Genomic DNA, 14,951 nt, shown 5'->3' on the forward strand with positions numbered 1-14,951 from the left:
GGAGGAGTGGGGTGATGTAGGGGTGGGGTGTGTATGGGGACTTCATTTTTTTAAATGTAACATTTGAAAAAATAAAGAGAAAGGAAAAAAAAAGAAATACTCATCTGTGAGACATGCTGGAAAAAAGTAACCTTTCCTTTGGAATCACGACTTGATGTTGGTGATACAATACAGGTAAAGTACATGAAAGTTTATGCCAAAATGCAATAATTAATTTGCCAATCTTCAAAAGAAATTTAAGCATCTTGAAAAAAACACTGCTGTTGAAATGTAATTATTTTGTGGTCTCATGTGACCTGAAAATTAAAAGTCTAGGCAATGGTTACCCAGGACCAGATGAAATACCCAGGATGAGAAATTCTCTGTGTCTCTTGCCTCTTTATGGCTTCCATCTGGGATACTTGGCTTATTGTTCTGAATTTTTCTCCCATCTTTCCACTGCCTAGGTAGGACTATAGAAATTGATTTGGCAATTATTGTTTGTCACCTAGTTACATCCAGGTCTCTGGAATTTGAAAGTCATGTAGAAAAGAAAAATTGCATTTAGAATACCACATGAGCATAATTAACACTATTTGGTAGTGAAAGGATGCTAAGTATGAAAGGAAATTCTTTAAAATGCTAGACCCTTTTAAAGAGAATAAAATATACCCATTTTTTTTATCAATTCTCATCTACTTAAAGCAAATGTCAATAAAATCATATTAGTAAAGTTATACCTTGTGTCAAGAGTAAAAGCTATGGAATTTATGTGAAAGCATCAATACTATTACTAAGTTTTTATGCTAAATATTCTATTGATTAATATTTCCCATTGCCTTTTCTACATCTACTTAATAAAGGATGCATGAGTCCTTTTCCAGTGAAATGAGTTTATTTTTTTATATTTATTTTAAAAAATACTTCAGATTACATACATGTTGCATAAAAAATATAGAGGATTCCCATATGCCTACCCTCTACCCCTGCCACACTTGACATCCTTTTATGCTTAGATGTTTCATAGAACCAGAAGGGGAGCAAGGTCTTTTTTCTTGTGTTCAAAAATGGATTGCTAGAATCTGAGACTTTTCTACTAGTTAGTCCTCTGCAAGGACTTTCCATCTTATACATCTTCATGAGCAGTGACACAGGACTCTCAGCTCTGTATCACCTTTGCTTGATATTTTAATGTTTCTATTCACTTAAAGAAACTGGAAAAAATCTTGGCAGAAGCAACCAGAAGAAACTCTTGTTATATTTGAATTTCGGGACTCTTCTAAAATCTTCAGCTGGGATTTCCATGAAGCAAACCAGAAAGTCACCCTATCATTAAGAATGCAAAAATCTTATTGGGGAAGTAATTCCTGGAGAGAAAGCAGAAATGGGGCAAGGGGAATCATCAGACTATTATGCTGACTTGAAAAAGCTGCATCTATTCTATAGAGTCATGGAGCAAAGACTACATGATAAAGGAGTCCTGTGTTGGGTGAAGGTGGTCATGCTCTTGGCTACCACCATCTCACACAGCCACTGGCTGGGGGCTCTGGGAAGAGCATCACTGTGGCTGGAATGCTGAGATGCATGAACCTTGATGACACCCACCTGGGAAGCCCCAGCCATAGTCACACTGCTCAGGGTTGGGCAGTGAAGCTTCCTTGTGGGACAGCTGGGTGGCATGTTTCATATTGACCACAATGATTAGTTGGAAGATGAATCCTCCATCTTTCCACCACTGGAACATACATGACAACATCCCATCAGGCGTTTCTCCAGAATATTCCTGAAAACTCCCAGGATGATCACTCCATCCTTGGCATTCCTTCTGAGAAGGTCTTTTGTGTGCCAAGTCTGGTCTGCCTTTTTGCAGCTATCAAGCTGTTATGGCTTTCTCAGGATAACCTACCCTTCAGAGTGTAGCCCACTATAAGGTCCCTTTCACAGGACCTAAATTTAAACTCCAGGAACCCCCCCCCCGGGAATCCCATAAAGCCAAAACCTCAAGAAACACACTATAACGTGGCCTGTGAAACTCGGCCAACTGTGGAGTTTCCTTGAGTTCTTGAGTGTGAGTGGGATCTTGTAGACCCCTTTCCCCTTTTTTCTCTTTCTAGAGCTTGCTAATGAATGCCTAGTATCAAAACAGACCAGACCATACAGGGTACAGACTTGGGATATGATCTCTTGGCTTGGCTTGGAATAGAACCCCATGTACCAGATTCAGGAACCCGAAGCAGGTTTCTGACCTCTGGTCCCAGAGAAGGAAGCCACAGACACAGCTTAATAGTGGTAGTCAGTTTGGACAGCACAGAGAAAACATGGGTCCGCTGACCAACATAATTTCCCCAGGTCCTATGCTGCCTGAAATCTCACTACATTTTTTTGCCTCTTGAGGAGCATCCATTTCCCACAGAATAATTCCTAATAGGGGTCATTCTTGAAGTATTGCCAGCTGGTATCTTATGGGAATAGTTGCTGTCTAGAGGGAAGGCTCTTGAGGCTAAACCAGAAGGTGGGTGAGAAAGAAAAGAAAGGGTGCATGAAGGTGAAGGTGGAGGATGGGGAAACTGGATCAGTGGTGAATGACCTCTAAGCATATATCTACAAACTCACCCAGTTCCCATCCTTGTGTGATATGGAGTCATTCCCCATATCAGTACAGTAAGGAAAGGGTTAAGTTTCCCTTTCACATAAAAAACGACATGGAAAGCCCCCGGAGCAGACTAGTAGTCTATTATCTCAGACAAGTTCAAAACTAACTCAAACCAGCTGTTATTAGAAAAGGGGAGGAGGAAAAGTTCTCTAAAGTAAGCCTAACCCTTCTTTGGAGTTGGTGTTTCTGTGTGATGGAGCTGGACTCAATGTGATCTCTTTTCACAAGCCTTTCCTGTTACTTTACCAGAATTGTAGTTGGTACTGGGGTTTAAGATATATCTAGGGATCTGAATCTCTGGACTGACCCATATGATAGCCAGGCCCTGAGCTTCCACAGACTTCAGCTCCTACACTCTGGTTTATTGGACTTACCCACTCAGCTAACATGGAGTTGAAGAATGTCAACCACTACACCATGGAGCCAAGAGTGCCTACAGTTGAAAGCAGGAGGATTGCATACAGCATACATGTGGAATCTAAGCCCCCTCTTGATATAGATGTGGAATGGACACAACCAATCTAAGGTCCACAGAATGGAGGAATAGAATAAGGATTAGAGTGGACTTACTGATATTCCTATTCATGAACTATTGTGGTTAGTAATTGAAGAAAATGTGGCATTGGTGTGGAGAAAGTGGCCATGGCGGCTGCTGGTTGTGGGGAATGGGAAGAAGAGATGAGATATGGAGGTATTTTTGGGACTTGGAGTTGTCCTGGGTGGTGCTGGAGGGACAATTACTGGACATTGTAGATCCTCCCATGGCCCACTGGATGGAACGTGGGAGAGTGTGGGCTATGATGTGGACCATTGACCATGAGGTGCAGCGGTGCTCAGAGATGTATTTGCCAAATGCAATGAATATGTCATGATGATGGAGGAGAATGTTGCTATGGGGGGAGTAGTGGGGTGAGGGGGATGGGGGGTACATGGGGACATCATATTTTTTGAATGTAATATTTTAAAAATGAATAAAATAAAAAAATAAAAAAATAAAGTAAGCCTAATATTGACACCAATCCTTTAAAGGAGGAAAGGCCAGGGTCTCCAGAATATGGGGAGTGGGACTCACGTGGGTTAGTTAGACCTTTTGCATAGGCTGTAATCTCTGGAGTACCCAGTCAATGGGAAAATGGGAGTGATCTGCAAGCTAGGCTTAGGGAATAAATTTTGCTGTGTTCTGCTGTTTGGCACACCAGCCAGCCACCGTGCTTTGGCTGTACACCCATTCTTGCAAGATTTTAAATAATTTTTTTCTCCACAATCATGAATGTTTATTCTCTTTCAGGTACAGGTTTCTTTCTAACAACTTTCAGAGTTTTTCCAGGATCCAAAGCTTTAGAGGGGGACCCCCAGGGTGGATGAGGGACAGGAACACCCTGCTGATTGAGCAGTCTTGGGCTCTTCCATTGGGGGACTGCCTCTGACAGCTGGAAGGACCTGAGACCAGATGTTTAGATCTCCTGATTGTGGACAAGTAAAGGTGAAGCGAAAAACCTGCCTTTCACTGACCAGGCAACTCTGTGCATGGGCCAAGTTAAGAAAAAGGACTATTAAGTATTGCCTTAGTGGCCAGAAATTCTGATGAGTCTGAGTTTGGTTGTATGTGTATGAGATGCACAACACACTACATGAAGCAAGTGTGGAGTCCTGATTCATGTTTCCCTTCTACAGGGAAAAGGGCTGAAGATGGAGGAAGGAAAACGATCTGAAAGAAAGAAACCCAGACAAGACACTGAATGGGGAATAGGGACAGTCAGCCAGCTGGGAAAAGAGGAAAGATAGTATCTGTTGGGTCCGCCAGGGACATTCCCCTGGATAGTCCATTAGGGAGGATGTTGAAACATTGGACTGATAATGATTGGTCTAAGGGAAAGGAAAAAAAAAAAAGATTAAATATTGCTGTTACATTTGGGCCAAAGAAAGCATTTTACTGCCCAGTGTATTTTGGCCAAGAAATGGGGTGGATGAAGATAGGCTGTGGGAGGAGGGGCACCCGGCTCGCCTCAGTGGCAAACAGTGCGGCAAGAGGTGACACCGCCTCTGCCCACTGGGCCTAGATGAGGTGACCACGCCTGACTAGGCCTTTGCTGCTAATGGCTAGCCGGCACCCGCCCTCCCCCTTCCTATCTCCCCGCCTAGCCCAGCTCTCACTTCCCCTCCCCCCTCCCTTAAACCTAATCTCTTAGTATGCTGTTTGCCCAGCAACAGCTTACAACCACCTATCAGCTTAGTAACAGTGTCAGCCTATCAAGAGTTAGCACATACTCTACTGGCCAATCACTAGCCCAATGCCAGAACATTGCCTTATATGGAAACAGCATTTGCCCTAGCCAATCAGAACCCGCCACACCACTCCCCAATCCTATAAATCTGCATCCCCTTCCGCAATAAACCAGACCTGTGCCATCAGCCTGTCTCCGCGACTCCTTCCTGGGTCGTGTGCCCTCCACGCCTTCGGAGCCCCCGAGGGAAGCCTCAGTGGCCGTACGAGGCTTTCTTCCCCGCACCAGGGACCCCTCTCATCCCACAATGGGACCCCACTCATCCCTTAACAGGGACCCCGCTCGTCCCACAACGGGACCCCACTCGTCCCGCAACAGGGACCCCGCTCGTCCCATAACAGGGACCCCGTTTCGTCCCTCAATTGGCACCCAACGTGGGGCTGAGCAACCCCACCACAGCACAACGTGGGGCCAAAGCAACCCCACCACTGCACCGCTCTGAGGGTAAGGGCCCCGAGAACCTCCACTGCCTCACTCCATAACCTGGCACCCCCCCCCTCTCTTCTCACCCCCTATCTTTTTGCTCTGCATTGCTGCTCCTGAACCTTGGCGACCTCATACGATCCACGGCGGTCTAGGAGAATCGCTGGATGGCTTTCTCCTTCCATGTCGGGGGCTTATACCGACCCGCTATGATCAAGAGGCACCAATAAAACTCTCAGGAGCGCGTGCCTGAGCACCTCCACCCCTGCCTCCACCTCTGCCTTCTCCCCTGTTCTTGTCACCTTTGTGTTCGTAGTCCTACTCTCTGCCTTTTGCCTTGCCGCTACTGCTCTGCCGCGGGACGCTCATGAGCCCCAGCAACCTTTTCCCTTGCCTCCTCCTTTCGCCCCTTTGCGCCCTTCTCCTCGCTTCCCTCCTCTGGCAGGTAAGGACTCTCATTCACTGGACTCTCGTCCATCCCTGGGACCTCTAATCGCCCGGGGCAGGACTCTTGCCGTCCGACCCTTTCAGGCCGGACTCGCGTCCCCCTCTCGCTGAGGTGCGGACTCTCGCCGTCCGATTCTAGGAACCGGACTCTTCGCGTCTGCCCTCTGGGCTGGACTATGGCACGTCTTCCCCCTTCCCCTAGTCCTTACCTATCTCCGCTCCCGGCATGGGGTCCTCCCTTTCCCATAGCCTCTATGGCTCCGCTCTGCCTGGTTCCGCACCCCCCCCCCAGCTACTGCTTACGCTTGCGAGAAGGACGGCTCCACTGCTCCTGACGATGACGAGGTCTCCCTCGTGTCGCAGGTTGACAGCCTCCTAGAAGAGACGCCCCCCACACCCGGTCGCCCCTGCCAGCTCCTAGCTCCCCTCCTTACACACCTTCTGCACCATCTGCCCCTGCTACTCAAGATGGCGGGCTTCCGCCTTCTTCGTGGTCTGCTCCTGCACCCCGAAATGGCGGATTTCCTCCTTCCTCTTGGCCTGAGCAGACCGCCGCCAAAAATGGCGAGCTTCCGCCCTCCGCTGCTGCCGCGCCCCCGGCTGCCGGGCGTGAGCCCGCCCCCTGGCCCGGATTTGGGCCTCCTGGCCCTCCTCCCCCTCCTCCTCCGGCATATAACTCGCTGCAACTGCCAATGCAGGCTCGGCCTGGGGGCTACCTAGTGCCCCTTGGACTTCGCACCCCCCCCCCGCTAGTTCCCTCCCGGCCCCTCCTACCGACCTCCCAGTCACCCTCATTTGCATGCAATGCCAGCAGATCTCTCGCAGAGCCCCCGCGCCTGGCACGACCCCCCAGTTATACCCGCTTAATCTTGACCCCTCTCTGCAACGACCTCTTGCCTGGTACCAGCATGACGCCGATGATATTAAACGCCTCTGGAAGGCTATTAAGGAGGACGGTCTGAATAGCCCATACGCTCGACAGTTGATAGATGATCTGTCCGGTCACCTGAATCTTCCTACGACTGGTTCTCGATGGCCCGCCGCCATCCTTACTCCCTGCCAGTTCATAGATTGGCGAGCACACTACCAGGATCAGGCTGAGCAGCAGGCCGCCGCCAACAGGCGGCTTAATATTCCCTACCCGCTTGAGAGTTTCCTAAGCGCCGGCCTTACGCCGACCCTGCGGCATACTATCAGGCCCCGCCCCAGTTCTGGGAACAAATCCGCTCAGTCGCTTTGCGTGCCTTCCACAATTGTTCAGCCAGCAAGGCTGACAGCCTTGCCAAACTTATTCAGAAGGGGGATGAGGATTTCGCCTCCTTTGTCTCGTGGGTCCAAGAGGCTTGCGAGCGCAGGGTTGAGGACAGTCAGGCCCGGCGCGCCCTGGCCAGGGAGCTTATCCTTGAGGGGCCAACTCAGTCTGTAAGCAGGCCCTGCTGCCCATCTGGGACAAGGAGCTCCACAACTGGATACTGGCATGCAGAGACTTAAACCCCTCTTCCCAGGCCCTGTCTGCCTCCTTAGGTCAGTCCCTTGCAACAGCCCTCGCCCTCAACACTGGCTGCTTCAAGTGCGGTGAGTCGGGACATTTTGCACGCGACTGCACTAGCGGCCCCCCGCCTCCTGGCGGTGGCTGCAGGCCAGACAGGCCCGCCATGCCCTGCCCTAGATGCGGGCACGGCTATCATTGGGCCAGAGATTGCCAGGTGCACCCCAGCAAGACAGGGAGGCCTTTAAACTTCCAAGGGGCAAGCCTCAGCCCCGCCACCAAGAGGTCACCCGCCCACTGCCAAAACCCTGATGTGGACGCTTCCAATAAGCAAGGACTGACCCTCCCTGGCATTAAGAATAGATGGGCATTGGTTTCGTGGTACATTGGACTCGGGGGCAGAAGTCTCCTGCTTCCCCATCTACTATGAAAGATACTGGAATCTGGTCGAGGGCCCCCCAGTGCAGGGTGCCACGGGAGCAGCATCCTCCCAGCAGGTCAGGGACCCCCTAACTTGGGAAGATGAGGAAGGGCACACGGGCAGTTTCCGGCCCCTTCTCCTCCCTAACTTGCCCACCATCCTTTGGGGAAGAGATGTCCTCTCACAGAGTGGAGCTTTCATTGCCACGGCTCCCCCCCCAATAGGATGGGCCATTGCTCGCGGCACTCAGCCAAAACCCGCTCCCCTGCAGTGGGACACAGAGGAGCCCATATGGGTTGAGCAATGGCCTTTACTGCCCCACAAATGCGAGGCCTTGTTGTTACTGGTACAGGAACAATTGGAAAAGGGACATATGGAGCCTTCCACCAGCCCCTACAATTCGCCTGTCTTTGTCATTCACAAAAAATCCACAGGCAAATACCGGCTTTTACACGACCTCAGGGAAATTAACAAACACATTATTCCCATGGGCTCGGCACAGCCCGGCCTACCCCACCCATCGGCCATTCCTGTGCACTATCATATACTCATCTTAGACATCAAGGACTGTTTCTTTTCTATTCCTTTGCACCCTAGGGACAAGCACAGGTTTGCCTTCACTGTACCCCTAGGCAATCACAAAGGGGCTAACCCCTGGTATCAATGGCGCGTCCTCCCACAGGGCATGTGCAACAGTCCCACCATCTGCCAAAACTTTGTCAATCTGGCCATTGAACCATTGAGGCAGGAGGCATATATCATCCATTACATGGATGATATCCTCCTGGCCCATCCAGATGCATAGCATCTACAAGACACCATGACCAAACTCCTCACAGGCTTGCTGGCTCTCGGCCTAACCGTTAGCAGAGAGAAGGTGAAACATGCACCCCCATTCACCTTTCTCGGGTTCCATATCACATCTCACGTGCAGCCCGTGGCCCCACAGTCAAACATTCCCAACAGCCTAACCCTGGCCGAGCTGCAGCAGCTATGCGGAAACATTAACTGGGTACGCACGGCTATCCCTGTCACCACTGCGCAGCTTGAGCCGCTGTTCTCCCTCTTATAAGAGCCATGCCAACCAACATCCATGGCAGCTCGGCGCATAAAGGTTACTCCAGAGGCCCGGGCTGCCCTAGAGCGGGTCAACAGAGCCATAGCTACCATGTCACTGCAGAGACACGATCCAGAAAAACCTATCCTTGCCCTCGTCCTCCATACCCCTAAGACGCCTACCGGCGTCCTCTGGCAAGAGGGCCCTCTCCAATGGCTACACTTATCCAAAAGCCGGATCCCCAAAATCTGCCCGATCTTCCAGGCCTTCACCAGCCTGGCGCATGACCTCCTAACACTCTGCCTTCACACCTACAACACACAACCGGCTTCCATTATCTGGCCACTCTCTACAGGGACCATTGATTACCTCATACAAGAAAACATATCCATGCAGGTGCTGCTGGAGCGTTACTCGGGGACCTTTGACAACCACTACCCCAGTCATAAGCTTCTCCAAGGGCTGATCCATATGCCCTTGGCCAGCCAACATCACCCTTTTCCTAGCTCCACACTGCTGCCACACTGCACCACCGCATTCATGGATGCCTCCAAAACTAAGTTTGCATTTATTGCTTACGTCAAACACCAAAAGCAGCCCGTACGGCGAGTCTTTAAAAACCCTAACTCGGTACAAGCAGGCGAGCTTTCAGCCGTCATCGCCTGCCTCCACGCTTTTGCAGACCAGCCCATAAACATCTTTACGGACAGCCTATACACCATACAGGTCTGTAAAGCTCTCGCCTACGCCACCTTCTTCCCCAAGGATACGCCGCTCGATCTAGCACTCACTGCGCTGCAGCGGCCTTCTTGAGGGAAGGTTCCACCCATGGTATATTGCACACATTTGGAGCCACACGTCCCTACAGGGACCCCTGGCTGCTGGTAATGATCTAGCAGACCGTGCTGTCTCCGCTCATGCCCTTAACATGGCGGGAGACCACATAAATCAAGCAAAGTCCTTGCATGCCAGGTTTCACTTCTCGGCCGCCTCGCTGAAACACCCACTACCAGACTTGCCCATAGAAACCTGTAAACACCTCGTGCGCTCTTGCCAAACCTGTGCGCCAGTCCTCCCACTTGGGCCCCCTGCAGCCCCAAGGGGTGAACCCCCGAGGGCTCAAGCCCAACTCCTGGTGGCAAATGGACGTAAACTCACATCCCCTCATTTGGGAGGCTTAAGTATGTCCACGTCGTTATCGACACCTACTCCCATCTCACTTATGCGGCCGCCCTCCCGGGGGAATCTGCAAAGTATTCCATCAAAACCTTGAGACAGGCCATTCTGTTCATGGGCATCCCCTGGGACTTAAAAACTGACAACGGGCCCGCATATCGTAGTAAAAGCTTCCAGCTCTTCCTTCAGAACTATAATATCACACACCACTTTGGCATCCCTTACAATCCACAGGGACAGGCCATGGTGGAGAAAACCCACCACTGCCTAAAGGCATTAATACAAAAGGAGAGGGGTATACACCCCCAAAACTCTGCAGATGAGGTCATTACGGCATGTCTCATCCATCTTAACCTCCTCACATTTGACAGCAAGGCCTCTCGGCCACGTATAAACACTGGGGACCATCATACTTACCTACACCTATGCCTATGGTCTACTGGAAAGACCCAGAAACTAATGCCTGGAAAGGGCCCAGTCCCCCTCCTCACCCAAGGGAGAGGGTTTGCTTGTGTCTTCCAGAAAACGCCTCACAACCATTCTGGATCCCAGGCCGAAACATCAAACCTGCCACCACAGCCGAAACTAGGGAGGAGAAGCGCCACCGCCTGAAGGCCCTACAGCGTCGGGAACCCCACAAAATGCCTCCCAGCTGCTCTGGATCCCCAGGAGAAACATCAAATCTGCCACCGGCCAGCAGCAGGTCCCAACGACGGATGATGAGAGCACTCGCCTATCGGATGGAGAGGCTGAACGTGGCTGCAGATCCAGTTCATGACACCCTCCTCCTTGGACAGCTAGTACAACTTGCTGTCCGCACCTTGGCTTCAAACAAGAAACCTAAAAATCTACGCTCTCTCCTGCTTTTCATGTTAGCCCTGTTCCCCTCTGCGTCCTCCCCCCCAACGTCGAGAGCCCCGGCATATTAAAAACAAAGGGGGAAATGTGGGAGGAGGGGCACTGGCAAACAGTGCGGCAAGAGGTGACACCGCCTCTGCCCACTGGGCCTAGATGAGGTGACCACGGCCTGGACTAGGCCTTTGCTGCTAATGGCTAGCCGGCACCGCCCTCCCCCTTCCTATCTCCCGCCTAGCCCAGCTCTCACTTCCCCTCCCCCCTCCCTTAAACCTAATCTCTTAGTATGCTGTTTGCCCAGCAACAGCTTACAAACCACCTATCAGCTTAGTAACAGTGTCAGCCTATCAAGAGTTAGCACATACTCTACTGGCCAATCACTAGCCCAATGCCAGAACATTGCCTTATATGGAAACAGCATTTGCCCTAGCCAATCAGAACCCGCCACACCACTCCCCAATCCTATAAATCTGCATCCCCTTCCGCAATAAACCAGACCTGTGCCATCAGCCTGTCTCCGCGACTCCTTCCTGGGTCGTGCGCCCCTCCACGCCTTCGGAGCCCCCGAGGGAAGCTTCAGTGGCCGTACGAGGCTTTCTTCCCCACGCCAGGGACCCCTCTCATCCCACAATAGGACCCCACTTGTCCCTTAACAGGGACCCCGCTCGTCCCACAACGGGACCCCACTCGTCCCGCAACAGGGACCCCCGCTCGTCCCATAACAGGGACCCCGTTTCGTCCCTCAATAGGCTCTGTGTTGACCTTGTACTTTATGTTAATGAAAGGAAACCCTTTTACAAGGAGGAGTCTGACTATGCTGTGTACTGGTTAAAGGGGAAAGAGAACCATTCTTTAGCCTTTGAAAGCCAAGACTCCAGACTCAGAAACTAAATCTGTAAAAGCTAAACCCTGGGACTCTCTATTGAGCCTTCCTCCTCCCTATGTTTCCCTTCTCCTCCCAGGGCAGGGACTGGTGGATTTGGAAGGTACAAAAGGGACCCACCCAAGCATCCAGGGACCCACAGGGTCAATCCATACCCACTGCCCCATTGGTTATGACCCACCAGCAGTTAAGGAAGGAATTGGAACAAGGTAGGAAGAATATATAGAACTTTCCCCTTCTCCAAGTCCTCCAAAGAAAAGAGGGTGAGGAAACATACCTCCATTGAGCTTCTTTACTCCTTGAGGAGAAGTACCAATTGGGCCAGGAGAGATCAGTTATATAAATGCCCCACGGACAAGTATGGAAGTAAAAAACGTTAAAAAGGAGATGAAGTCATTCATGCAAGATCCAGTGGGGCTAGCTGAGTAAGTGGATTAATTCCTGGGCCCAAGTCTGTATATGTGGTCTGAACTCATGTCTATACTGAGTATCCTCTTTATGAGAGAAGAAAAGGGAAATGGGTAAGGAGGGGTGGCTATGAAGGAATAAGAAAAGCAGCACCCATCTGGACAAGGAGTAATGGCAGCAGAGCAGAAGTTCCCCAATGTAGACCCTAACTGGAACAATAATGATTGGGGGATAGAGCACAAATGAAATATCTTAGAGACCTCACTATACAAGGGATCAACTTGGCCATGCCTCAATCCCAAAATTTAATTAAGGCCTTTGAGGTGAATCAAGAAATAGATGAGACTCCTCTGCTTACCCGCAAAGTTGAGAGACCAGTGAGGAAATACTCAGAAATGGACCCTGATGACCTGACACCCAGGGAATGCTAAAGGTCAACTACATAAAAGGGGTCTTGGCCTGACATTTGGAAAAAGATCCAGAAAATGGATGGATAGATGGATGGATGGATAAACCACTAGAAGACTTAATGAGAAAGTCTCAGAAATGGTTCGTGAGAAGGGAGGAAGAAAAGGAGAAGCAAAAAGCTAAGATAATGATGAGAACGGTTGACCATATGTCAGAAAAGATTACAGACAAGGCAGGGAGGGGGCAGGCAGAGACCAGACTAGATAAGGGAGCAGGCTGGCTAGCTTGGATAAAGGGGCTAAGAGAGTGCAGGACTCCATTATCACTGTTGAAAACCTGGTCGATTTAAAAGAGAGTGCCTGAAACACACCAAATGTAAAATAAAAGCTATGACTAGCAGCAAGATTTTTACAGTGTTCTTTCTTTCTTTTTTTGTCTTTATTCATTCTTTTAAAAAAATATGAGGTCCGCATATACCCCACAGCCCCCTCACTCCACTCCTCCCCCATAACAACAATCTCCTTCATCATCATGAGACATTCATTGCATTTGGTGACTACATCTCTGAGCACCACTGTGCCTCATGGTTAATGGTCCACATCATAGCCCACACTCTCCCACAGTCCACCCAATGGGCCATGGGAGGACATACAGTGTCCGATAACTGTCCCTGCAGCACCACCCAGGACAACTCCAAGTCCCTCCCACACCCTACCCCCAGCAGGCACCATGGCCAATTTCTCCACATCAATGCCACATTTTCTTTGATTATGAATCACAATAGTTCATGAATAGATAAGGGCAACCCCTCTGAAGACCTCCCAGCTCTTTTTGGAGACTCATAGCCATATAAACTCATTTGTCCTTTCCATTTCCCCTTTATATTCAGGTCAAAAAGCATTTTTAACTCCTGGTATTATATGTAGATTGAGATATTCTGCTGGTCCGAGTTGACTGTTTTATTCAAGGCCATTTTCTAGTTACCTCATCATCTGGTACTTGGTAGTAATCCCTTGGCACCAGCGAGGCTCATCCCCAGGAGTCATGTTCCACACTGGGGGGACAGTGTTCTTTCATAATTTGTAACAAACGTCTCATGACAATACAAGGTGATGGTCGAGGGTTGATGTATGGGACCACAGTATGATGTTATGCATGTTTGCTTTGTAAGTTCACAACTTTTACTATACACTTAATTTTTTATGTATGTTCATATATAAATGGTATAAAGATAATAACAATTGGATTGGTTGGGGGAAAATACTTTGCTTAGTAGTATTTTGACAATGCTCTTTAATCATTAGTTAAAAAGGTTTAAAAACAATGCAAGTTATTGGTGGTAGGATGAGATGTATATATGTTTGTTTGATGTTATATATGTTTGTTTTGTAAGTTCACAACTATTATACACTTATTGTTTATGTATGTTTATGTATGAGTGATATATTTCAATAAAATTTTAAAAGTGCAAAAAAAAAAAAAATAGTGTGCCCATGTTTAAAGAAAGAAGGTCAGGTTATACCCCTGGTGAATTTTGAGGATGAGTTGGGTTGGAGCCTCCTAATATCAAGACCTCACCTGGTGACTTTTGCAAATCTAATGATGGGCTTATATCAGAAAGAAATTACATTTTTGGTGGACACCAGAAGCTCAATCCTTTGTAAGCCACCTCTCAAAGGGGACCAAGTAATTTGGCAGCTCCCTCACAATCTTGGTGGTAAAAGTGGAGGGACTTAAATTTCCCTCTCTTGAGCCTACTGACATTCATTGGGAGGTATTAGTCAGGGTTCTCTAGGGAAACAGAATCAACAAGAGATATCTCTCAATAGTAAAAGATTTTTATAAGTCTTTCACACGACTGTGGGGATGCACAAGTAAGTCCAGATTCTGCAGGCAGGCTGCAACCAAGGGTTCCAATGAAAGTCCAATGAAGGTCCTTGATGAATTAAGACATTGGATGTTCAAAGATGAGCTGGGAAATTCTCATTCAATGCTTGAATCACTTCCCCTTTTAACGCATTCAACTGATTGGATAAAGCATCACTCATTGCTGATGACAATGTCCCTGATTGTTGTAATAGTAATCAGTTATATATGCAGTAAATTCAGTGGTGACTAAAGTCCATACATGTCCTTGTATTACAGTTAGCCCAGCGATTGCTTGACCAAACAACTGGTCATAATTACCTGGGCGAGATGACACATTAACCTGATCAACACAGTCCACCCCTTGTCAAATCCACAACCATACACATTACTTTAAACCATACTTGGTCTCTAAGTAAAAACAATAACAGACATTTATATATATATATATATATATATATATATTTCTGCCTAACAGTGTTCAGATCCTCTGTGTACAACTGGAAATGCATTCATTCCATACAGAATGGGTACAAGTTCTTGGATAATATTCACTCTTAAACTTGACATCCTCAAATCTTATGACATGAAACTGATACAA

This window comes from Dasypus novemcinctus, chromosome 16 (genome assembly GCF_030445035.2).
Source record: "Dasypus novemcinctus isolate mDasNov1 chromosome 16, mDasNov1.1.hap2, whole genome shotgun sequence".
Lineage (NCBI taxonomy): Eukaryota > Metazoa > Chordata > Mammalia > Cingulata > Dasypodidae > Dasypus > Dasypus novemcinctus.